General features: G+C 39.4%; 1 protein-coding gene across 1 annotated transcript in view; it reads left to right on the top strand.

Annotated features, from left to right (window-relative positions):
• Window positions 1–2839: 2839 nt before the first annotated feature.
• stag1a (STAG1 cohesin complex component a) overlaps window positions 2840–24436 on the top strand; it is a 43827-nt gene continuing 22230 nt past the window's right edge. The window contains exon 1 of the mRNA XM_056393061.1: window positions 2840–3009. The gene's annotated coding sequence lies outside the window, so the exon portion shown is untranslated. The remainder of the gene's footprint in view (window positions 3010–24436) is intronic.

Genomic DNA, 24436 nt, shown 5'->3' on the forward strand with positions numbered 1-24436 from the left:
ATTGTTTATCTTTTATCTGTTCATAAATGTATGTTTATTAATACATCATAATTGTTGTCAGTATATGAGAGAGCAGTCAAATCCTAAATTTAGCACGTACAGCAGGCCTGTATTAAAATTTAAACTTGCGAGAGGAGCCATGAAACATCACTGCACCATACATCAGCAGCAGGAGGGTTCAACTGAGGTACTGCTCGACTCAGGAGAAATATATTGTCACAGAAGTACATATATAGCTCTACATGTGTTGTAAATAAAATAATCCAAATCAACTTCACAGCATCAGTGGTTATCTGACATGCAGCAGACCCCCCCCCCCCCCGTTGAGCTCTGGTGTAATTCACTTTATTTCTTTTTTGGGACAAAGACACAATGGCTGCCTCTGTTGTCTGTGAGCTGCTGTTCTGACCCACTTCTCACATCTTTGGTTGGTGCAGGTACTCTAGCTGAGCATACTCTACCTTTTTATTGTACACATTGTTATTTGATCTGGAGACGGATTTTTTCTCATGGTGCATCTACCATGATTACCGATTTCAGTATTTAGTTGAAAACTTATTTAATGACTCACGTTACAAATTGAAAATGCATTGAGATGGCACAGGCTACTGATAAGCAGATCTTCCGCCATGTTGGCAAGCCTCTGACCTGCTGAATTGAACTGGAAGAAAACACTGAATTCCTGCTTCTTCTTCTTTTCTTTTTTTTTTTTTTTTCCAGTGTTGCTGTTCTGCAGCTGGTTCCTGACCTCTCTGTAAAAGAAGGAGCACCAGAAAAGGTGGTTTCCTTCATGTGGATCAACTGAGAATCTTGAGACAACAGAGATGTGAATTATTCCTCATGTCTGGATCCCCAGAGCCGCCGTGGAGATGTGGATGGAGGCTGTGAATCACTAAGACCTCCCCTGAAGTACACTTCAGTGAGACACCATGAGGATTCTCATGAGGGAATGTGTCTTTTTTTTGTGTGTGAATATACGTGTCTGTGGAGATGAGTGTGTGTACACAGCAAAAACAGAAACAGAACAGGTTATTAAGTGTGGAATTACACAAAAAATTATGATGATTTCTGAATGTCACATGCATATGGTTATCGGGAAAAAATAAAAGTTAAAAATTTGACTTTTTCCTCTCATTTTAAGTGTCGAAACATATAATTCCAGTTTCACAAAATGATCCTCCGAGGATTATTTCAAAAGAATTATGAAAGTGGGTGACTATATTATTGTTTTGATACACATGGCACCTGCCTCATTACACCAAACATTAGAGGGTAATAACATTTGAATATTTGTTTGCGTATGTCTGTGTTTGTGTGTGTGTGTGTGTGTGTGTGTGTGTGTGTGTGTGTGTGTGTGTGTGTGTGTGTGTTTTGTGAAATAAGCTTGAGGGGAGGATCTGGCCGCAGCTTTTATGGGCAAGACGTGCTGTTGCTATGGCAAACAACAATGCGTTCGTCAAATAAAACACCACGGTACCTCGGTACATTTGCATGTGAGTGTGTGTGTGTGTGTGTATGTGTGTGTGTGTCATCGCTGCCTTATCTATTACAAAGATGCAGAGGAAGAAGATGCACACAAGAGAATTTTTGTCAGCCTTTCTTTTTGTTTTATGCACTCTCTCGCTCTCTCTTTCTCTCTCTCTCTCTCTCTCTCTCTCTCTCTCAAACACACCTAATTCAGGTATCTGATATCCATTTAATGACCCCTTTGTAGGACTAATATAATTAACTGAAGCCATTGCTCTCCCAATCTATCTATCTCTCTCGCTCTCTTTTTGGCATGACCAGGCCATGGTGAGCAAGAGTGAGTAATGTGAGTACATCCAGGCTCTGTAATTGGGTTTATGCGTGTCCAATTCCAGCCCAAGGACCTCATGGAGACAAACAGAATAGGGGCTTGGCCATGTGTGCACACACGCACATGCACACGCACACACGCACACGCACACACACTTTTTTTCTTTCTCCACCTCAGGTAGAGAGGCACAAATGAAAAAGAGCAGCAGGGAGGTAGAGAAAGCATCAAGCAGGCCTGCAGGTCAAAGGTCATTAATGCACTGACATATACTTTGCAAGCTGAGTGCTTTTATTATTTTGCTCAGTCACATGTTGACTCACATGTTGTCACATTTCTCCAAAATCCTAAATACACTAATATCTCTATGCAGACATGTGCTTCCAAACATTCACTGGTTCCAGCTTTTCCAGTGTAAAGTTATGCTGCTTAATTTCTTTGTCATATATGATAAATTAAGTACATTTAATTAAATTAGGGGGGTTTGGGATCTTTGGATGGACAAAACGAGACATTTGAAGATGTGTTTTTTTACAAATAAATGTTTAAGTGACAAAATAATCTAGATAAACCGTTTTTAAAACAGTTTGAACAAAAACTGAACATTATAACTTTCATGAAAGGAGAATTTATTGCAGGACTGTTGTATTACACAGACTGGTAACTGGGTGTATGTATCATATTTATATATCTTGTAGTCTTCTGTGGTATTATAAAAGGATTTTTTAATGTATTTTGAGTCATAATGGTCGCATGAAATTTCACTGTCTTGTTGAAATATGTGACATATTCCAAAAGGCGTGTTTTCATGTGTTGTTTCTGAGTCCAGTGTTTTTAAAGTGCTACTTTTAATAGACAGTCCTGTCAAAATAAGAGGGGGGAGTCTCTCTGCTCCTGTGCGCGTCCCCGTGAGTGTTGTGTTGGCGGGGTGTTGCGGTCCCTCCCTTCCCATGCTCGACCCCCGAGGCGCGTGTCCGCCGCGGCCCGGTGTGTCCGCCAGGGGGCAGCTGTGTCTCGGTCTGAGGCTGCGCCGCTCCCGCTGCATCACAGAGAGGAAAATACCACCAGATGGCGGTTTAGGATTGCTGCTCTTCTCTCAAGGCGCGGTTCCGCTCGCACGGCCAATTTTCAATATTAAAATACGCACGATATTTAAACGAAAATCGATTTATTAATTCGGAAGGTGATAATCGATTCGGCGATGGTCGTTAAAGGTGAGTGTCTTGTGTTTTTGTCGTGTTTTGTGCGGTGGGAAGGGAGACGGAGCACAGATTAAAGATGGTGGACACAGACAGGGAAGACTGGTTGGTTGGGGGATGGGCGCTAGCGGCTAACGGAGGTGAATGTGCTTTCTCTCTCTTCCTCAGTTACATTATAGCCTAGCGGAGCTGTTAGCTTGCGAGCTAGCCCCCAAAATTTCGGCAAGACAACTTGCCAGAAGGGCAAGTGGTTGCCGCAGCGCCGGCCTGTTTTGCCAGCAATTTCCATCCGGCGCTGGAGTTTGGCTTGTCAACAAATAAAGAGCCATGCGGTGTGACGTGTTTTCTTGCTCTTTGCAAGACAGGATTCAGAGCATCACCTTCTCTCATTTGCACAGCCGTATTATGATTGTACAGTATTGCCCTCCTGCCGTGCGGTGCTTTCTTTGGTTTGGTTTGTCACCAGCTCAAATGCTACTTGCCACGTTGCTGTTGACTTTGTTGTCATCAACCTATGGCAGTTTTGTTTATTTGTACACTCAGAGATATACAGGGAGAGATATGAACGTGCTACTTTTCCTGTGTCAACATGAGCATCTCAGCTTCTTCTTGCCTTCAAGTTTTCAGAGTAGTGGTGACTTTTTACACGGCTAATAGACGTGTTGCTTTTTTTTTTTATGAATGACAGCACGTGAATGAATTTTAAATATGTTTGCAGGACGGGCTCGTGCATGCTAAACAACATTATTATGGCGCTTCTTTCCCCTTTCCCGCCCCCTTCTGTGCGGGAAGCAGGCAACACTGAGCGGGGAAACATGAGTCACATTAGGGGGGATGGGCTCCACCAGCCAGCCCTACAGGTTTAAACAGGCTCTAGTCCTGCCTCCCCTCCCACACTGACCTATGTGTAGTTGGGGGGCAGTTGATAGTGGGTCAGAGTGCCTCCAGGCAGTATGCACGAATCTAAAATTGTTGCATAACTGCTTTGTTTACAGTCAGCCATGTGATTTCTCATCCAGGCTGTCTTGGATTGCTATCTGCAGCCCGCTTGCCTGCCAACTTGTCCTCCATCATCATTCAATGTTTCCACCCTACACTGCACAAATCACATTTCATATATCCTGCAGAACAAGTTAAGCAACACATGTTAGACATTGTGATAATTGCATTTGGAAATGAAATTGAAATGATGGCTCTTGTTTAGAGTTTTGCTCTGTAGAAGTGGTTTTGTTCCTGTTGTGCTGTTGACATATTTTTTGAATATATGGCTGATATAATTATTTTATGAAGCATCATACGTTCAAATCCTCTGCCAAATCTGGGTGTGTTTTAAATAAGTAAACATCTCCATGAGCATATTTTGAGTGCAAGTGTGAAATGTAGCTTGTTCATATATGCATGGGAAGAAACAGTTGCATAGCAGAACTCTTTTGCATTACGTTTAGTTTTCATGCAGCGGGACCTTGTGTCTTTTTATGATGTTACTTTTCTTTTTCTTTTTTTTTATTGTTCTCCACAAACCAACCATGTAGAAACACCTCATCTGAATGAGGTTGCTCAAGTTGCTCCAGTTCATATATAGAGGTGGAATGAAAGAAATTCTATTTGTCATTTTCTATCACAATATCAATGCATATGGTGACAAGATTTTCTGGCAAACCAATCATGCAATTTTTGTTAGTGATATTGATAAAATAACCAGACATGAATCTAATCCAAGAATTAGGCAAACAAATTGCAAACTGCTAAATTGAATACTTCGAGACATTGATGCAAAAATCATTATAACATTTCAATATTGCTATTAGCAGCCCTGCTCATTGATTTTCAGCATTGCCCACAATGACCAACAAAAGGTTAGTGACCTCAGTATATGGCAAAATCTGTGACGGTTGACAAATTTATATAGTCTCATATTATAAATGATTAAATTTCCTACCGCTATCATTATATCTATTAAGTTTAGCTTATTTTTTATACTTGTATTCCACTGCCTTATGGAAATGATCCAATAAGGCTTCAGTCCATTTTTCTAAAAACATATTTAACTTCCTGCTATCATCAGTCAAGTAAAGTGCAGTAGGGCAACCATTAGGTATGATTATTTCTATTGGTCCTCTTTTACTTGCATTTAGTCTGTTGTACAGTATTGATAATGGTGAGCTAGTTGTCTTCATATATTGAATTCATTTAAACAAAATGTTCGAGATCTTTCGTAACCCAAAATATCTTTTTGTATGTTATGTCTTATCAAAATTTTAATTGAAACGTGTGGAGTTATTGAAAAAAATCTATTGGGATGGTGCAACCATGTATGTCTGTATAAACTGGAAAATCAACATTGCTGATCAGACATTAGATTTGCAGGTCTGTTTGGAAATTTGAGAGTATACCTCTCATTGTTGACCAATTTATTTCGACAGTTATTTGAAATCCTCTCTGACCCCACGAAACATGCATATGTACACACTATGACCTTTGCCCCTCTTCCATATGAAGAGTCACAGCAGGCCTCGTGTTTTGATGCCAGAGTGCATAGTAGTCAGATTGCACTGCAGAGGCTGTTTACTTTTCAAATAAGGGAACCATAAAGACTATTGTCCATTGCTATAGTGCTTGGATGCTCTAAAACACATAATTATAATTGTCATACAAGTATCCACCAAACATAAGCACACAGTTTATTTTGGTCTCAAACAGTTGGTTTAGATAATCAACATTAATATGAATCTGTATACAGTTGGACTGATGCCAAACAAATGTTCTGTGTTGTGGTTTGTGTTGAAGAAATCCTATCCTTGAAGAAGAAAGACACAGACTAAATATCCACATCGTTTTTATCTGTTTGTTGATGCTTCTGTACAGTGATGAATATTCAGTTAAACACCAGCTTGTCTTTGTCTTGGGAATCAAACAGTTTAAAGCTGACACTCGGTGGCATTTCTCGCATAACTTTCTAAAGCTGACTGATGTGAAGAACATGCAACTGTTTTAAACCTTTAGATAACACTGAGGGTTAACAGGAATAATCCCTCCTCCTTCCTGTGTCCCTTGAATGGCTTGGCTCTTTGCCTTTGCTCTCCTATGGTAAGGCTATAAACGAATGAGAATCACATAACGGTGCTCATCAGTAGTATCCACACATAATGTAGATTGTTGTAATTTTAAGGTATCAATGGGTAGCAATGAATGTGTAATGTTTGTTTGTTTTGAGTACCTTTGGTATCAGACAGCTTCTGTCAAGAAATCAAATGGCTTGTCCATATTTTGCAAAGCAAATTTACTTAATACATAATTGGGTTCTAATGATGGCAAGTTACTGTATTTATCATAATTATTTTAAACATCAAGGTATGAATTATATTGGAAAGAGTCGACTAGATTCTGTGTTATGAATTGTGCCATTTGATAGCTTCTAAGCCAGAGGCTCTTAGTTACTCAAGTGCAGTGTGTGCTTTTTGTTAGAGCCATATGCTTATAATGACACAGCTCAGGAGATTATGTAATGGGGTTGACATTTGTCAGAGCCTATTACATGGTGACCTTGATTCAAGATGTTGGCTATAGAAAGAATATTTCCTGTTTCTATTGTTGTCCAGCCTTTGGCGGTTTTTGGCATAGTCAGAGGAATGTCAATGAAAAAATGTATATTACTGTCATCTGCCCTCATTAGTCTGTTTATATCGGTATGTTAATAGTAACACTTCTTTAACCATCGAAACTCACTGAAGAGAAGCACCGTGATTAGAGATAATTACATTCAGTATAAGATCAATCCAAATTCCAGTTTTCTCCATAATTGGCTTTATGAATGTAATAAAACCAGGCAGATATACAATATATAATTGCATTTGGTCCAATGTTCTGAATGCATTTAACATACCAGCAATCTCAGAGGTATCCCCTTAATTCATTATTAATCCATATACATGCATAAACTTAGACAAGCATGCATTTTACACCTTGTTTTCTAAGTGATGTGTGCGCTACAGTAGTGGGTTTTTTTTTTTTAAAGGAAAGTGCTCTAGCCTCCTCGTGTCTTTATGCAAACAATCCTACATAACACTTTCAGAAACAGTTTTGTCACCCCTGGCTGCTTTAAAGCTTTCATCGCGATGTGGTTTCCTGTTGTGTAATTAGCTGCATTGCTGTTGTCAGACCTGCTCAGTGTCACTCTTCTGGGCAGGGCAACTTAGGTCAAGTCAGGAATAAGACTGCTGTAACACCAAGTTGAATTTGTTTACTTAACTGTTGGCTCATGCTGGAGTAGCTCTGAACATTTTGTGAGCCTGTGAATCAGTGGAGTTATGTGATACTTGAGACTAAGCAGAGAAAATGAATAGGATAAAAAAAATATATTTTAGAAGCATGATAAGCACAGATATAACTGAAAATGTCAGTTTGACCTGAATCATCATGTTGCACAGTTTTGCACTGGTTTGGTTTGACTTGTATCAGCATATATATCCCTTAAATAGCAGGACTGTGGAGTCTCTGGTTGCTGTGGTTGGACCAGGGTTATACAAAACACCTCTCACAGTTTCATAGTGTTACTGCTTGAGGATAATGTGCAGACATCAGTTCTGACCTTTTCTAAAGCTGTTACATTTACACAGAAAACTCTGGCACCATTAAATGAAGTATTGATTATTCAGATATGTAATATATATTAACAGTAAGAACTGGAATTTTGGGGTTTGATATAAGATAATATAGTTTCTTAAAACTAATATACAATAACATAATGGTTCCACTGTAATGAATCAAAGAGCCGTACAGAAAACGGAGCCCATACACTAGGAGTCAGAAACATCTGATGCAACATGCACTAGTTATTCTCAGTTATCAGCTCAGTTACAAGGTGGCAGCAGATAAAAGAACCAAAAAGCCTTTGGTAATTGTAGTTTTTCTGCATTTAAGTAAGATGACAAAGCTTTATTTAACTCAACCTGGGCAACAAGGTTACACAGCATTGCCAAGTTTTCCCCTGTAGACATTTATACACAGATCAGTGAGGAATACTTTGATTTCCTCCTAAACCTCAGGGTACGGGACTGTATAGCTGTGGCCAGGTATTAATCTTTTACCGCATGGCTAGAACTGCTTGTGGTGTAAAAATGCAAAATGTTGCTAAGCCAAGTATGTTGGAAATTGGAAAGGCAAATTGTAAGTTGTCGGATTACATAGTAATGCAATGTTGACATAATGATAGGTGAGATAACGTGATGACAACCAGCTCTATTTCCAGCACCATAAGGGAGGCTTAATCTGTATTCAGAGGGTATGTGATAAAGTAATGCTATTCAGCTGTCAGGTTGAGCAGTAATGAGACTAGGTGCGTCATGTCAAGTGTGTGTGCGTGTGTGTGTGTGCGTGCGTGCGTGTGTGTGTGTGTGTGTGTGTGTGTGTGTGCGTGTGTGTGCGTGCGTGCGTGCGTGCGTGCGTGCGTGCGTGCGTGCGTGCGTGTGTGTGTGTGTTTTGGAGGTGTGTGAATTCTCCCTGGCATTCCTACAAGTCTCAGTGGTTGCTAGGCTGAGCAAGCTGCTTTTACCTGCAGCTGACGCACAAGTGTGTTTGCTGATGCAGCCAGGCTATTGACCTGCAGTCGCTATTACTAGTTTTGGGAAGAGTCAAGTGTGTGAAAACAATACCAAGCTTTACTTTTTAACCTGGTGACACTTTATTTTTATTTTTCTGCTCCCATACCTCAATAACAAATAACTTTGTCTCATCTCGGATCTGAGGAGGAGCATACTTGAACATTCAGTGCAGTTACAAGTTTCAGTATCTTTGACTTGGTTCCTGGTATAAATTCCCTACAGTATTCAGTTGTTGTTTTTAATAGATCTGATTTAACTCCTCTGGTCTTGAAAGGCTATGTAGTTAAGACTGTTAGTTGAATGTATTGCGATTTTTCTGAAGAAGCTTGGGCGCTCGAGTATTTACACTTGTCTAAACACACAGACCTTTATTTCACTGCCTTTCAAAAGGAAATACTGCAGCTTTGACACAACTAAATTTATTTGACAACTGAACTAACTAGTTTCATTGTAGATGAAGGTTTCATATTTGAAACATAAGCTCCTAAAATATGATGGATGGATTGATGGATCAAGTTAAAAGTAGCAGCAGTAGATGCATTATGTAGACCCACTGCACCCTAAACCTTGTGCTGACATTATAACACAAATAATTTCAAACACTCAAAAGGAAATTTTGTTACATTACACTTATATTTTGCTCTTAATATTTATTTTGCATAATCTTAGTAATAAAGTTTAGAAACTTTAAAAGTTATGTTTACATTTAATGTAGTATTTTTACATTCACCATCATTCTGAGTTTAACATAGTCTGTGATAATGCATCCATTTAAATCCATTTAAAACGCTGGTATTTTTTCATTTTGCAGTTCTGTTTGTATAAAGGAATGAAATCACTGCTATTATTGGCTCACTTGCATCATATTTGATGGAATTTATTACAGAATAAGTCACGTCATGTGTTAAGAATTATTGTGACTGGTGCAATTTGGCATCCTTTTAAAATTGTCTTGTTTCCCACTTAGTTGTTGGACGTTCTGTTGTGTGTCATCTGCTTTCTGCTGTTTGGACAGTTACGAAATGCTTCTCCCACCTGTGTTGGAATTGCCTGCTCAGTTGATACTGACAGCTGTTCATTTTTACACCAGAGCTGTAACACAGAGCTTTGTAGACTGGAACACCTTATTAAAGACTGAGCCTCAGACAGATGGCTCAAAGAAAAGACTGCCACTAGCGCTTCACTCACACTTAATGCAGGGGGAGAGTTTAAGGTTGTATGAACAGTGGGCCTTTGTGCAAAATAGCAGATGCAGGTTACTGTACATTCACATTTTTGTAAGCTTGATATTTAGCTGACGACAGAGACATCAAGCATGAAAACATCTGGTAACATTTTTAACCCCCATTATGCAGCATTTACAAGATGAATGTCGAGGTGGTTAGACACTCTGATGGGAGATGTGATTTGTGAGATTTTGAGATGTTTATTAATGTATTTGCTAACAACTATAACTCTTCCTGTGAGGCATCCATAAGTGGATGCTGTTGTGTGAATAAAAAATTAATGACATTATTGTAAAACACAATTGCAATAACAGTATATGTGTTTATAGGAGACGGTATAACTGCAGATAAATACTGTACATTAATACATGCTTAAACTTGTCCTTACATATGGTTACACCTCGATTATAATTGTAAATAGATTAAAGTGTTGCTAAAAATGGATTACTACTTTACATTTCAAGTTGCATAAATGATCCTTTAAACTTTATATGTATAGCACCTTTCATATAGGTTTGTGCTATAAAGATGACTGACATGGTGACAATAAGGAAATTTGCGATGAATGCACACAAGGAGTAAAAATGGTGAGAATGAAATAATTAAATTAATAAAACATACAAAAACAGTAAAATAGAGAAAAACAAATAAATGAAATTAAAAAATAAATTGAACAAATAATGTCTATAAGACATTTTAATCACAAATTAGGCCAAAAACGTACCTTTTATGAGTTTATATGTAAAGATCTCAACACTTTCAGCTGCTCTCACATCTCTGGGCAGGCTGTTCTGATGGCGTGGAGCATAAAAACTAAAGGCAGCCTCACCAAATAGTGCACATTTGTCAGTTTCCTAATTCCTAGGTGGAAAGAATTTCTTTTGGGGCATTGGCCAACAGTATGGTGGTGAAGTGAAAGCCCTGCATTTGCATAAACATCGATCGAGAGATGTGAATTGTATCTGTCTCCCCTCCGTGAGTGCAGTCCATAGTTTAGAGAGGTTATGATGCATTATTAATATCTTTGTGGGGCATTAAAGTTTGCCTCCAGTTTCAAATGCAGAGATTGATATCCTGCTTGTAGAGTCTCCGAGGGTTGATGTTCAGGGGATAAGTAAATTCTCACCTCGGCTTGGGAGGGATTTGAATGGTTATTTGGATTTATGTAGGTTCAAGGCAGCTAGATCTAAATTTGGCACCAGACCAGCAAATCCTTTAGGTTTCATTTATACAGGCGAGGTTAACAGCTGTCTTCAAGCAGCAGCGAATACCACCTCCTTAGTATCAGCTGTGGCAGTGTGTGTGTCTCAGCAGTCAGTACTGTTTGTACACACTCTTACTTAATATTGATTCGCAGCCCTGCGCCAAGTAATTTCTTTGGATGTACAGAGTTGAAATGAAGTGCTTGCAAAAGTGCGCAACTTAAAGCAAAGTGAGCTGCTAGGCAGGGCTCCCCCACAAGTCTGGAAACTATAAATAGTTTGCCAAATCTTTATTGGTATTGGCAAAAAATATGAAATTATTTTATTTATTTATTCCTGGTTAGATAGTTTGATGCTGGGACTATGGCAAGACAACTTATCTAATGTTCATGTTTGCACTGATTTCCCATAGAGGTCTCCTGTAAGTGGTGATGTGACAGGCAGGAGTTACCGATGATACATTTGTTTTGGTTTGGTTTACTTCCTTGCAGAGGAATTAGTTTGACCCATCTGCTCTTTTGGCCTGTGTACAGGGGATTAATGGGTTTCCCTGCCCACACTGGCTAAATCCTGCAGATTATTTATCCATAAACCCCCCTTCCTTATTCCTACTTCTGCATATTATCTTAACAGCATTATTCACATATCAACCAAGCAGTCCAGCAGAGTATCAGGCAGACCCACTGCAAACTGCTTCCTCAAGCTGTTGACAGCTACAGTCAATGTAACTAGGAAACTAGCCTTGTTTGAAGACTGTCTACAGTAGCTGATGGACTCCAAGACAATTGCTGTTTGACTTATAGTGATTTTATTTAAAGACAAGAAGCCACCATGGACATTTTAGTAGCCACCATGGAAATATGGCGGATGTAGTCTTCTATCTAGTTTTGTGTACAGTGTGGTCCAAAAGTCTGAGACCACTTTCCCATCCGTCAGTTTAAAAATAATCTTGTGTGCTTCATCACACACTGGATTAGTTCAATTGTCCATGCAGTTCTGTGAAACTGAAATAATGTGAAATGGACCAAGTAAATTGAGTAAGAGTATATGACCAGTTCCTGCTTATTGTGCAATTTCAAAGTTGAAATATCACACAATATAATGTCAGCAGTTAAATCATCTTCATCATGACACCGTTGCTAATAGTAGTAGAAATGTTTATGTCCGACCAACAGTCAAAAATCCAAAGTTATTTGATTTAAAATAATACAGAAGACAAGCAGCAAATCTTCACGTTAAAAGCTGGAACCACACAATATTTGGCCTGATCAAACAACTGTAACTATCTTCACAAATCTTTGCCTGCGTTCTGTCCATCGGCTTATCTGTTTGTTGACTAATTGTTTGAGATCTATTGTGGACAATGTATTATGACAACATTCACATTACTAATCTACAGTCATGATTTACTTGTATCTGCCTTGCAGTAAACGTTATTTCCCCCCCTCAGGCTTTTTAGATTGCATAGGCCGAGCAGTCTTTCCCACTTGGCTCGCTGCTCTTAGCCCAGCCAGGCCTGGCAACCACCACAAACTGCCAAAGATCCTATGGGGTAAGCTGTTTAACGATGAGAAATGATAATACCCCAACTCTAGAGTGGTGCTATGTCGTATGACATGTTCAAGTGTCTTGTTTTGTCCAACCAATAATCCAAAACCCAAAAGATACGGATATAGATTTAATTTACCAACACATAAAACTAATAAAAGCAGCAAATTGTCGAATGAGAGAAGTGGGAACGAGAGAATCTTTGGCATTTTTTCTTAAAAGATTAATTGGTGATTAAAATAGTTGCTGGCTTGACTAATCGATTAATTGACTTCGATGCAACTACTAGTGATCATTTCCATGATCAATTAATATTTTATATCTAATATTTCATGTAATCAGACAAAATGGAGAAAACAATTGTGTAAAGTTGCAGCCAGTACATGTTGACTATTTATATAGTATTTAATGACATAAATTACATAACAGTTATCAAAATGTCATCAATTATATGTTTCTGAATTCATCACAGCACCACTCTGAAGTAATGATCTCTTTGTTGTGTGTTGTCAAAACACTTAAACTGCCCCCAGTAGACATAGCTATTGTGCGTCCCTCAGCTGGATAAGCTCCTCTTAAACATTATTGAATGTGCCTCTGACTAAATTACACACTTCACACACTTAAATGTTCCTGCTTCTCTTTGTCTTGCCATTTGTGTCAGACACCTGTCTGAGATTTGCATACACTACCTGCTAGAAGCACTGTTGTGAATTAACCATCTGCTTCAGTCAAAGCTCACCAGCCTCTTCTTCTGATTCCCTGAGCCTCAGTCTTTATCTGGGCAGTCATTATTCCCCTCAGCTGCCTGTACTTTATGACTACACAGCAGCATTTTTTTTTTTTTTTTTTTTGCTTTGACATCTGCCTTCTCAGATTAGCAAGCCTCTCTCGCTCCAGTGAAATCTTTGACGTGCCACTAGATCATTAGGAAGTAATAATGGGTGTGAGGTCTAATAGCCTCCGCAAGGGGTGTGTGTCAGTCTGTGTGTGTTTCTATGGGTGTGTGTGCGTGTGTGTCATGCCCCGTCCACCACTATTCTCCCTCTTTCTGCCCCTCTATTAGAAGTGAATATGAGACAGACTGAAAATCTGGGCCAAGGTGAGAGAAGGAACCCAGACAGATGAGAGAAGAACAAATGAGTCTTTTTCCCCTCCACTCCCTTGCTCTTCTCCTGCTCTCTCCCCCCCCCTCTGTGTTCCTGTCACACTTTCTCCCTCTCTTCCTCCCCTCTTCCCCCTTTGCCCCCTCTTTTTTCCCCGTCTCCCCTCACTCTCGCGGCTCCATTTTGCGTTAGCTGCAGCCAAGCAGGCAGCCATTGCACAGAGAGGGGGAGAAAAATTGTCTCCTCTCTGCCATATCCTTGTCTTGAAAGCCTTTTCTATAGCCTTGCCCTTTTTTTGGCTTATGATCTATTTATCCTTTATTCACAGAGGTAGTTCTCAGGAGATAGGGAAAAAATCTATTTTTCAGCAGAGATCTTATCAGTTTGTGGAGTTCACACAACATCCTTCCCCTCCCCTCCTCTTTGCCACCATCAGGCTTTGTGTGCTGCAGAGAATGAGCATACAGTGGCAATAACAGATGGCTGTGCATGCATGTGTGTGTGTTTGTGTGTGTGTGTGCACAGGAACATGACTGTGTGTCTGACTCCGACTTTAGTGTGTCGGATGGGTAATCTCCCGTGTGACATAATCATAATCTGGTTAAACCAGACGACCACAGTTGGCCTGAAGGCTGCTCCACATTATGAGGCCAAGGCTCTTTGGTCTCAGTATGTATGGAAGCTGGCAGCATTATAAAGTGCAATTATTGTTTTGGTGGTTCAGCTCATAGCAGCGGCCCAGAGGGACCGATTGTGGTTCAAGCTCACAAGTCAGACTCTCGTTGGCCTTCATTGTGTGGAGTGATTTTAAAGGCACAAGAACTTGCTGATTCTTTTTCTTCTTTTTTGGTCATAGTTTAGAGTTTCATGATCTTGCTGCTGTATGTTGTGACTCTAAGTGTAACCTCCCATCAGCCCTACAGAGCTTTTTAACATCTCTCAGCTTATTGTTCTAGTTTTACTGCCTGCCAACTTTTTGGTTTTGGTTCACTGTTACCACTTCATAGTGACATTTTTGGCCTCAGCAGGCAGCTGTTTCAGTGAAAAAAAAAAAAAAAAAAACCTACTGTACACTACCTGCTCAGGACCAAGCAGCAGACACACACAGCTAGAGACTAGCTGGTGAATATAGTGGAGCTTTTGGCAGCTAAAGAGTAAGGAATTTCCCTCAGGAGTTGGTGGAGGCCAAAAAAGAGCTGAAATGAGAGTGAATATTGGATTTACATTCTCTGGGTGAGCAGAACACAACTCCAAATGAATGCTAATACTGCCCCGTATCAGCTTGATGTGTAAATAAATGACTGTTTGCTAGAAGATTAGGTTATCAACTTTAGTGATACAGTGGTGGTATATCAGTGTTGTGTCTACGGGTAATGTCCGCTACCCACAAGTGGCCAAGAAATCAGTTTTTGCAGCTTAAAGTTGCTTGTTTTGTCCAACCAACTGTCCAAGACCCAAATATATTCATCTTGCTGTCATGTAAGCCAAAAAAACATCAAATAATCACATTTGAATGGTTGGAAACAGTGGATTTATGGTATATTTGTTTATAAAAAATATCAGTTAGATGAATCAGTTATTAAAACTGTTGCCAATTAACTAAACTGTTGATCGTCTAATCTATTAATCCACAAATAATTTCAGCTCAAGGTTAACAAATGCAAGGAATTTTTCACACCTTTGTCACTGGAAGAAAAGCACAGTTGGAACTCATATCATTAATGATGGCTCTGTTTTGTTCAAGTATAACAGTAAGTCATGAGTGTGACAATGAGCCTGTACGCACAATACCAGGAATTCAGGACCATGAATTTTATTATAGACACCTGTGATTGTCCTGATGTGTTGTGCTGAAACATCTTCAGTGAAAAAGGCCTATTGTACCCTCTTAGATTAGATCCATTATCCATTACATCCGCATTTTTCCCCTCTCCGTAGCTCGAACACTTAAAGATCAGTAATGACACATTTTCCACTCCAGGCTTCCCACGTCTGGTCATAAACATATTCAGTGTTACATATTTGCCATGGCTGAGAAGAGACAGCAGAGAAAGCAGTTGGGGCAGCAGGAGGATTTCAGTAGCAGAGAAGACTGTCTTCAGTGTGCAAACTCTCTCAGTCTACTGAGGTGCCCTTGAGCTAAACAGTGTTTTAATGTAGCTGATGTTGGGCTTGTGGGGATCAATAAAGTGCGCACAATAGAATTTAAAGCAATATGTATGATAAAACCATGGCTGACATAACACTATGTCTCTATGCCTGCGTTTTGAAATGAGCAGAAGCGAAGGACGTGTATTTCAAATCCTCTTTGTCTTGGGTTGTAAAGACAGTGACATCACTTTATTGCCATTTTCATTTGAGCTGGCAGGTACTAGACTGAATGCATTATCAGGACCAAGTCAGCGCTCTACCTGGTCGGCCTTTATTCAGTTTGCAAGAAAAAAAATGTCACAAAATGTAGTATATAAGAACATGGATCACCGGTAAGTTAATATATAAGATATGGTGCAGTTTAGGTTGACATGCATATGAATTAAAGGCATTGATTCATCCTTGTAATGAGTCACAAGGATGCCTTAGGTTCCACTTTCGAGTTGGTTATTGGTGCAGCTCATGCAGGTTACTGCCTGCATGATCTGTACATGCTGTTGTCATCTTCAGTTTCTCTTCCTCTTCTCACAGTTATGTCTGATGTTCCACAGTATCTCTACTTGTTTACTCTCTACTCTGTCTTGATGTTTCTTCCTGAACTGTGTCTCTGTGCTTTCATCTTGAATGCTTTGCGGCAACTAGAAGAACATTTCATCTGAAGCAGTTTTCCCAATTGTAGTTCATACACTGACACCAGAACAGTGTGCACACTTCAGTATGAGTTCAAGATATGGCATTGCAGATTACAAGATGCAGCAGAGCATGAGCAGAGAAAGAGGAAAAGAGGAAAGTGAGACAGGAATCACAGAAACTAAATTTTTTTTTTTTTTGTCCTTTGAACATTATTCTTACGTAACAAATTAAAAATAGTGGAAATAATTCAGAGCAGCACTCGCGCACATTACTTGTGACACATATTCTCGAAATTCTATTGGTCAGAGTAACACATTTGGTAAGGAGTTGCACATTTCCAGCATATTTGGTACGATTGGGACTTGCAAACACCAGCAGCTGATTTCCTTCCAGTCATTCTATCAGGTCTCTCCCAAATGCGCGCTCTGCCAATTTGGCTTGAGCCAGTTTTAATCCTCACTTAAAGCAGTCCTGTCTGTAAATGAACAGCATTTAAACTGTTGAATATATTCAAATTAAATTAAGGCTCTACTCTGGTTATAAAAATGGCTATGTGAGTGTAATGGTCTTAGCAGCTGAAAGCTCATTATCAGCGATATTCCACCATGAAAAAAGACACCAACTCAGCTCTTTCATTTTCCCACGCTTACTTTGTAGTGTGAAGACACTTCTTGCAACGGTACCACAGTTTCAGACTTGTACCCAATTATCAAACACCTTGAACTGTTGGAGAAGTTGTTGTTTTTTCTTCTTTTGAACTATAAAAGGTTTAAATACAGTATTATCTTCATCTGATAATTCACATAGCTTTTTGAATGGGTGAATAGAAGTATCCTATACTGACCTTTTTAGGTGATAAAAAGTGCAGTGAAAATGTACTGCATTTATCTGACTAATTTTCTCACTGTGTGTGTCTCTGTGGTATTCCTCTGTGAGTGTAGAAGCCTCTAAAGGCACATCTGAGAGATACTCACACTTTTACATTGGTATTTGTCCCTATTAATGATTTTTTCACCCCGTATTTTGCAGATCAGAACTGTGAAACACGCTGTCTGTTGCAATCAGATGCCAGCATGTAGAGTAAGAATCACCTTACCTGATGCAGCAGGACTCCTAGCTGAAGCATTTTCAGTAAAAATGTAGCTCGGTACGACAAGGCAGAAAGGTCCAGGATGACTGAAATATTTAAAGTTGACATGTTTTACTCATCATGGACCTCGTTGGCCCTGCAGCTCCAGAATGTTAAAACTGAGCAGCTCATTCAGAGTTGAACTATTGACTGGATGTTGGCCACTCGCCAGAGCGTTTTGTAGAACAGAAAAGTCCTCACATTTACCAGTTTTCCTCCAGTGGCTTGTAGTTACTGGCAGTATATTATTATATTTGATTATAGTAGTACATAATGTGTCAGTTAAAACCACTGGTTGACATTCACAGCGCTGCTAAGCCAGTCCTGTAAATGCCTCTCCTTTTAATTATATCTGTGTGGCAGCTAACAGCTTCTCACAGAGTCTTACAGGCATAATGGATTTGACCTTGGACAGATTATTTAATGAAATTCATAATAGACTATCTCTTTATGTCACTGTTTTATTTCCTATTTTGGCAGAGGGCATGCTAAGAGATGTCACTGCTGTCACCCCTCATCCATTGTTTTTTGTGCTCTTGAACCTGACTTATTGACTTAATGGCGCAGACACATGTTTGTTCATATTGGTGTGGTGGTTTTACTTTTTGTACTGATTAAACAAACAAAATATAATGTCTCGGTTAGTTAGCTTTATAGGTGCTGGAAGGCAGATTTACCTTAGGACAGAGCCAGGCTAGCTTTCCAGTCCTTACATTTAACAGACAGGGTGGTTTTTGTCTTCTCATCTAATGCCTTGCAAGAAAGTGTAAGTGTAAGAATAAGCTTATTTCCCAAAATGTTTAACCATAGGTGAGAAAAACTGACTATACTCATCAAATAATTGTCTGAAATGATATTTGGCCAAAATAATAGTGCTGGTTTATCTGCTAATTAATTTCTCGGCTGGTCTATTAAGCCAAAAATATTTTACAAATGCCCAGCACAGTTTCCCAGAGCCTAAGATGGCATCTAAAATCTAAAGTTGTTCAGTTTACAATGATGTAAAACTGGGCATAGCAGCAAATTCTCACATGTGAAAATATTATTAAATGTTATAAATGACTCAAACAATCTATCAAAAATAGTTATCAAAATAGTTAACAATGTTCTGTCAATTAATGGTTTCAGCTCTGACAATTTGTGTTGCAAGTATGAAAGATGACTGATAATAATAACAACAGAGGTGAGGTAAACCACAGAAAAAGCAGTGACATGTGAGCAAATTTGTTCTTCAGCTCAGATCTACACATGAAGCCGTCTGACTTGATTACAGGCTATTTGTCTTACCTCCAGCTGCCGCTATGATCTTTACACCACATACTGTAGATGTCTGGAGGGCTGTATGACATCCAACCAGGTGGTTTAGACAATTACACATACACACTTGTAGGAAACGGTTAATTCCTTTCTGACCAATGTTTTTAGGATTTTTTTTAAATCAACTTTTTATCATTTAACGTCATTATTTTGCACACTTTGCTGAAGGATTTTGTTGTTTTGGATTTGTATAAGATATCTGCTGAGTTATGGGTGCATTGAGGACACACTTACCAGTTTGACCTGCCGTCTGGAGGATTGACCCTCTCATTTTACAGTCACAGGATGAGCCCTCGGGTCAGCAGGTCCACCAAGTTCCAACTTAATTGAATCCATTTAAATCTATCTGGGCTAAACAAGTCCGCTACCCTCGAGTGCCCAGAGTTCACCCCTGACACTTCTGCAGCACAATTCAGGAATAAGCCACAGAAGAGTGAAGAGTAGAGACACCTCTCTCTGCTTCTCCTTCTGTAACTGTCATAAAGTGAGGTGGTAAAAGGACACTGACTTGTCAGTTTATTAGGAACATCTAGCTAAAACTAAAGCAACAGTCCTGCAATGAATAAACTGCTAACACAGTGCACATTAAAGAGACTAGAGTCTGGCAGGAGAGAGAGGAAATACGCAGCATGGTTTACAGTTACTGATAACAGCTGAGGATGATGGGTCAGATTCTCCACAAGCTGAAAGCGTTGAGATAAAAATCGTTTTAGAGAAAATAATGAAAGTGATAAGTGGCTGTTAAGCAGAAAATGACTCCATTTGAGGTCCGTATGTTGCTACGGAAACCAACCTTGTAAAAACCGGTGGTTTTCACGCTTTTAACATTTTATTTGTGCAGACACAACCTTCAATCAGTTTTTAATAATTGAGTCAAATTATTGTTATTACACAGACCAGTTTTGAATGTAGCCACACAGATCGAGAGAAAGGGGGTGTGAAAGTTAATCCACTTCAGCCTGAGCTCAGTGTAACATCAGCTCAGCAAGTCAGTGGCTATAGTGTACAGAGGCTGGAGGAACAAAGTTAAGCAGCTTTAGCTTGTGCCAGTCAGTCAGAGCGCTGCAGTGGTACATTTCCTGATCCTATGGCTCTAATATAAAGAGAGAAGAATACCTCTGCAGTTTGTTCCAGTCGGCTCTACTGAGCAGTACAGAAGTACAGAGCAGAACAGACTTATTTTAACTGTGGACTTGTCAACAGTTCAATAAGTAATAGAGAGGGTATTTTTTCCCTTAAGTGGATTTTACTTTTACTCAGCTTCTGTTTGCTTCAAGGCCAGCAATTTTATTTGAATACTAAATATCCGTCTGGACTTACGTTTTGTGTCTGCATATGTAGCTTATTAATGTCAAGTTAAGTATACCCTTTCATTTTGAAGAGCTGAGGTGAGCTGAGGAGACAGTGAGGGAACACACTCCCTGTGGCATGCACTCGTGTTGTTTTCTGTGCGTGACTGCACTCTTGACTTAAAGAGGCTCTTCAGAGAAAAATGATTTTGCAGATATGTTGAGCAGTGGAGTTAATGATGCATGCTATTGTGGTAGAATGCATGAAAGGTAAATGCTTCTTAGCTGTACAGGAAGTGTTTATATATTTTTCTTTGACCACTGACCACCATGTCTTCTGTACTCTGTACTGTACTAATAGTCCGCACTCATTCTCCCAGCATCCCTCTCTAAGACTCTTGGAGATGCTGTCGTGGAAATGCTGAAAATTGTTCTGATATGGGTCAAGTAGGAAGTTCAGATGGTCATAATGGTTAGTTATCATTTCAGTTCTACAGGCTATGAGGTATATTCCTGGAGAAATCCTGACATTGAAAAATACTCACATCTTACCCTGCTACCCTTAAGCTTGGGGGAACTAGGGGAAAGCTGATGGAATCATTTCTTTATTTAATCAAAGAAGTGGTATTGCAATTTTCCTTCTTAACCCTACATCAAAAATTACACATGCTCATTCAGTTTCAAGTTCCTAAGCATAAAAGACATTTATACCGAAATGTCATGTATGTGTCTGCTTCATGTGAATAAATATTTAGGCTTACAATTGTTTTTCTAGTCTTGGATTTCCCTGCATTTGTAATAAAATTGCTGGGAGTCCTCTTGACACTTCTCTTGTCCTCTTGTTGCAGCTCACTTTGATGCTTTGCTTTGTGCCAGCCACCTACCTGAGGCCACACAAAAAGGCTGTAAAAACAGGCTAATTATGTATTGCAGCTGAATTAACATGACAATAAAGCCACTGACTTGCAAACAGCTGGTAACTGAAAACAGACTGTAAGCCAGCTTTTTCTATTCAGCCTTTACACACCAGCACAGCAAAAATGAATCATATTAATAATACTTAGTGGACTTTACAGCACCAGGCCATTCATTCATCTCCGTCAGGGCGTCCAGAGTTGTTTGTTTTTCGAAGCTTGCAAGTCATTTCCATGTAAATGGGCAATACATTATAGGAGGATTAAGTTTTTCATGGTTGGACCTCATATCTTATTCTTTCAGTTTATCTTTCACATTACTTATTTTTTTTCTGTTTTTCTGCTTTGTTCTGTCCTAATCCCATTTTAGAAATTTACATATTCCTCTCATAGGTGGCCCCAGTTGGAAGTGTAAATACCAAAGATCCTTTATACAGAAGATACCGCATTACAGGCAGCGCCAATGGTATGACACAGGACGCAGTTCCAGTCTCCTGAGTGGACGCTGTCCCTCAACCCCTCCCTCAAGCGAAGGCAACTGGCATGAAATGTGACAGTAGCTGATATTAAAATCTATCCCAGTCTAGATTAACCTCTCTGCAACCTTTGTTAAAGAAAAGACAGATCTGGTTTTCTTGTTATTACAGCCTGTTGCTACACAAAGCTCGGGCATTTTTAACACCAACATCTGGATTACTTGTCCCTGCCAAAAGAATACAACAATAGACGATACAACCCGGACAAATTTGCGCCTTTTTTGCCGCTGTTTTTATCTACTTACGACATCTGATCAGCCCAGTACAAAGTCATGTCAATTTAATAGGCTAATAATCTGTTTTAACAATTGTTTAGCAATGAAACATGTTTTATGTAAGTATTAAACTTTAATCCATGGTTTAACATATAAGTAAGTCAATCCAAAAATAACTGGTCCATCTAAACATCTGGTTATCGGTTGGCAAGGGATGTTGGCAGTTGACAGATCTGGCGAGAGTATGGCACTGAGACAGAGGCAGGTCTCCAATAAAAATAATTTTCTCCTGATCTGTTGATCTGAAAAATGTCATTTTGATGTCAGAATGTTCTGAAGACGTGTGGCTTGTGAAAAATGGGTCCAATATTTATTACGGTGACTAAGGAGCGAAAGAATCTGTCATAATCTGTGATCTCGTTCCCTTCTCCAATTGGATTGAATACACTCAGACCTGCTTCCGGTCTCCTAAAGGGGCGGGGAGGTGGAGAAACTCACGTCACACAAATACAGGAAATAAACGGAAATGAAGCATCTCGGTTTCTCTACTGTCTCTGTTAATAGCCAGCTTTACTCACCAGTGTTGGACCTCTGTCTCACATCGTTTAATAGTGACGGTAGAGACAGAAATAGCCCACAAAGTCTCAATTGGCTTAATTGATGGCAACACATGGGATGTGTACAGTAACTGAGCAACCATCCTTTTTCTTCTTAACTCATTGCTTTTTCTCTCCTGATGTTATTAGGAGTGAATATAGTCTTGTGTTTTTCTGTCTGGAAGGCTGCACAATTGTTGCCCGCGATGTTGGAAACGGGCCGACTACAGTCGAGTCTCTGGAGATAGTGGCCAATTATAGCAGATGCAGTACAGGTTATAGTTGTCAGAAGAATCGGCCAGCAGGGACTGCGACAGCAAGGAAGCATGCGTGACAGTGTGTGTGTGTGTGTGTGTGTGTGTGTGTGTGTGTGTGTGTGTGTGTGTGTGTGTGTGTGTGGTGTGTGTGTGTGTGTGTGTGTGTGTGTGTGTGTGTGTGTTAGCGTAGAAAAATATTTGCAGCTCTCTCTGAGAAACGGACTGACCAAAATGCAGGCGAAGGCAATTACCAACTTTTTTATCACCTCTTCACAGTGCTTTAAAACCTTTAAACAATTAAAGGGGGGAAGAATCAAGTGAAACTTAAGGCTAGAGAAATGCTTTAAGTGTTGCTTGTCAGGGCAGCATATCCACCACTATTGTCTACATTTCATAGACATGTCATATTTCCAATGTTGAGACATGTCGCCGCTGTATATGAAGGTAGTTACAAGTGACGCTGAATCATTACCAGTTGCAGTGTAGTGTGACTAACCCCTGCACTCTCTCATTGCCCTGTAGAAAGAGTGGACAGAAGGACAGAGAGGTTTCCTTTGGTGGGTCAGTGAAATGACGCATAATAATATCATGTTGGCATCCTTGTTGTTGCCGTAATGTTATAGCTGTTCTTTAAGTATAAAGTGGTTAAGCAGTGTTGTAAAAGAAGTGTCATTTTGGTTATTGGTATATTCCCTGTTGTGAAATTGCTGTTGTTTGTATTTTTGCCTTGAGACAGTAGCAGTTTTTAAATGTGTGAGAAATAAAAAAAAAAAAAAAAAAAAGCTTTCTCTTTTCACAGTTGTGGGAACGTGAAGTGACCATGAAAGACGTTAGCATTGGTGAGAGGTGCAGGAGCCTGATTTATGTTTTTCTGTCAAGGTGTTTTGTCTGTCTCACCACAAAAGCCTCTGGCATTGGAATTGATTTATTACTTTGAATATGATTGCACTCGATGATTGTTGTAGCACCACTGCATCACTACCTGGACACATTATACATTATCAGGTTGTGTATGCGTGCATGCATTCATTGTGACCAACGTCATTCTGCTTATTTATAACTTAGCGATACAACCTGACAGAATTTTTGGTTTTTGAAATTGTTTTGGTTGCTAGAAAACACTTTACAAATTTGTATAGCTACTAAAAATGACTCTGTTATGCATTTATTCTCTAGCCATTGTAATCATATTTCTGTCACTAGTAGTGAGGAGGGTGTGCATTGGAGATGACTTTGCAAGACCACACAAATATTGAAATAAAGAGAGAGAATAAAGATCTTTTTGTTGGTTGTTGTTTTCGCTACCAATAACCTCTGGCAGAGCTATTGACATGTAGCTGCCACCATGATGTGGAACGCTAAGTCTGCCCTATCAAACCAAAAACAGTATTGCTTCAAAAACACAAAGGATTGTTTTGGAGGCATTTGTGGTTTCAGGTACAGAGACAATTACTCAAAATAAGCCAGTTTGAGTAATGAATTAATGAGCTTTTCAAAAGCCAAACCACTGCACAACAGTTTGCTTATAAGAATGGATTTTAAAACTTGTTACAGTGACAATTAATTTGTTCTCTTGTCACGACAGTCACACTGTAAATATTCAAATGACAAATGCAACACTTTGCCAGATGACACAACACTGCATTGTGGCAGAGTTAAGAAAGGTTTAATGTTTTTGCCGGGAGACCCTATGTTTCTTTTTTTTTTTTTTTTTTTTTTTGGC

This window comes from Seriola aureovittata, chromosome 13, assembly GCF_021018895.1.
Source record: "Seriola aureovittata isolate HTS-2021-v1 ecotype China chromosome 13, ASM2101889v1, whole genome shotgun sequence".
Classification (NCBI taxonomy): Eukaryota; Metazoa; Chordata; class Actinopteri; order Carangiformes; family Carangidae; genus Seriola; species Seriola aureovittata.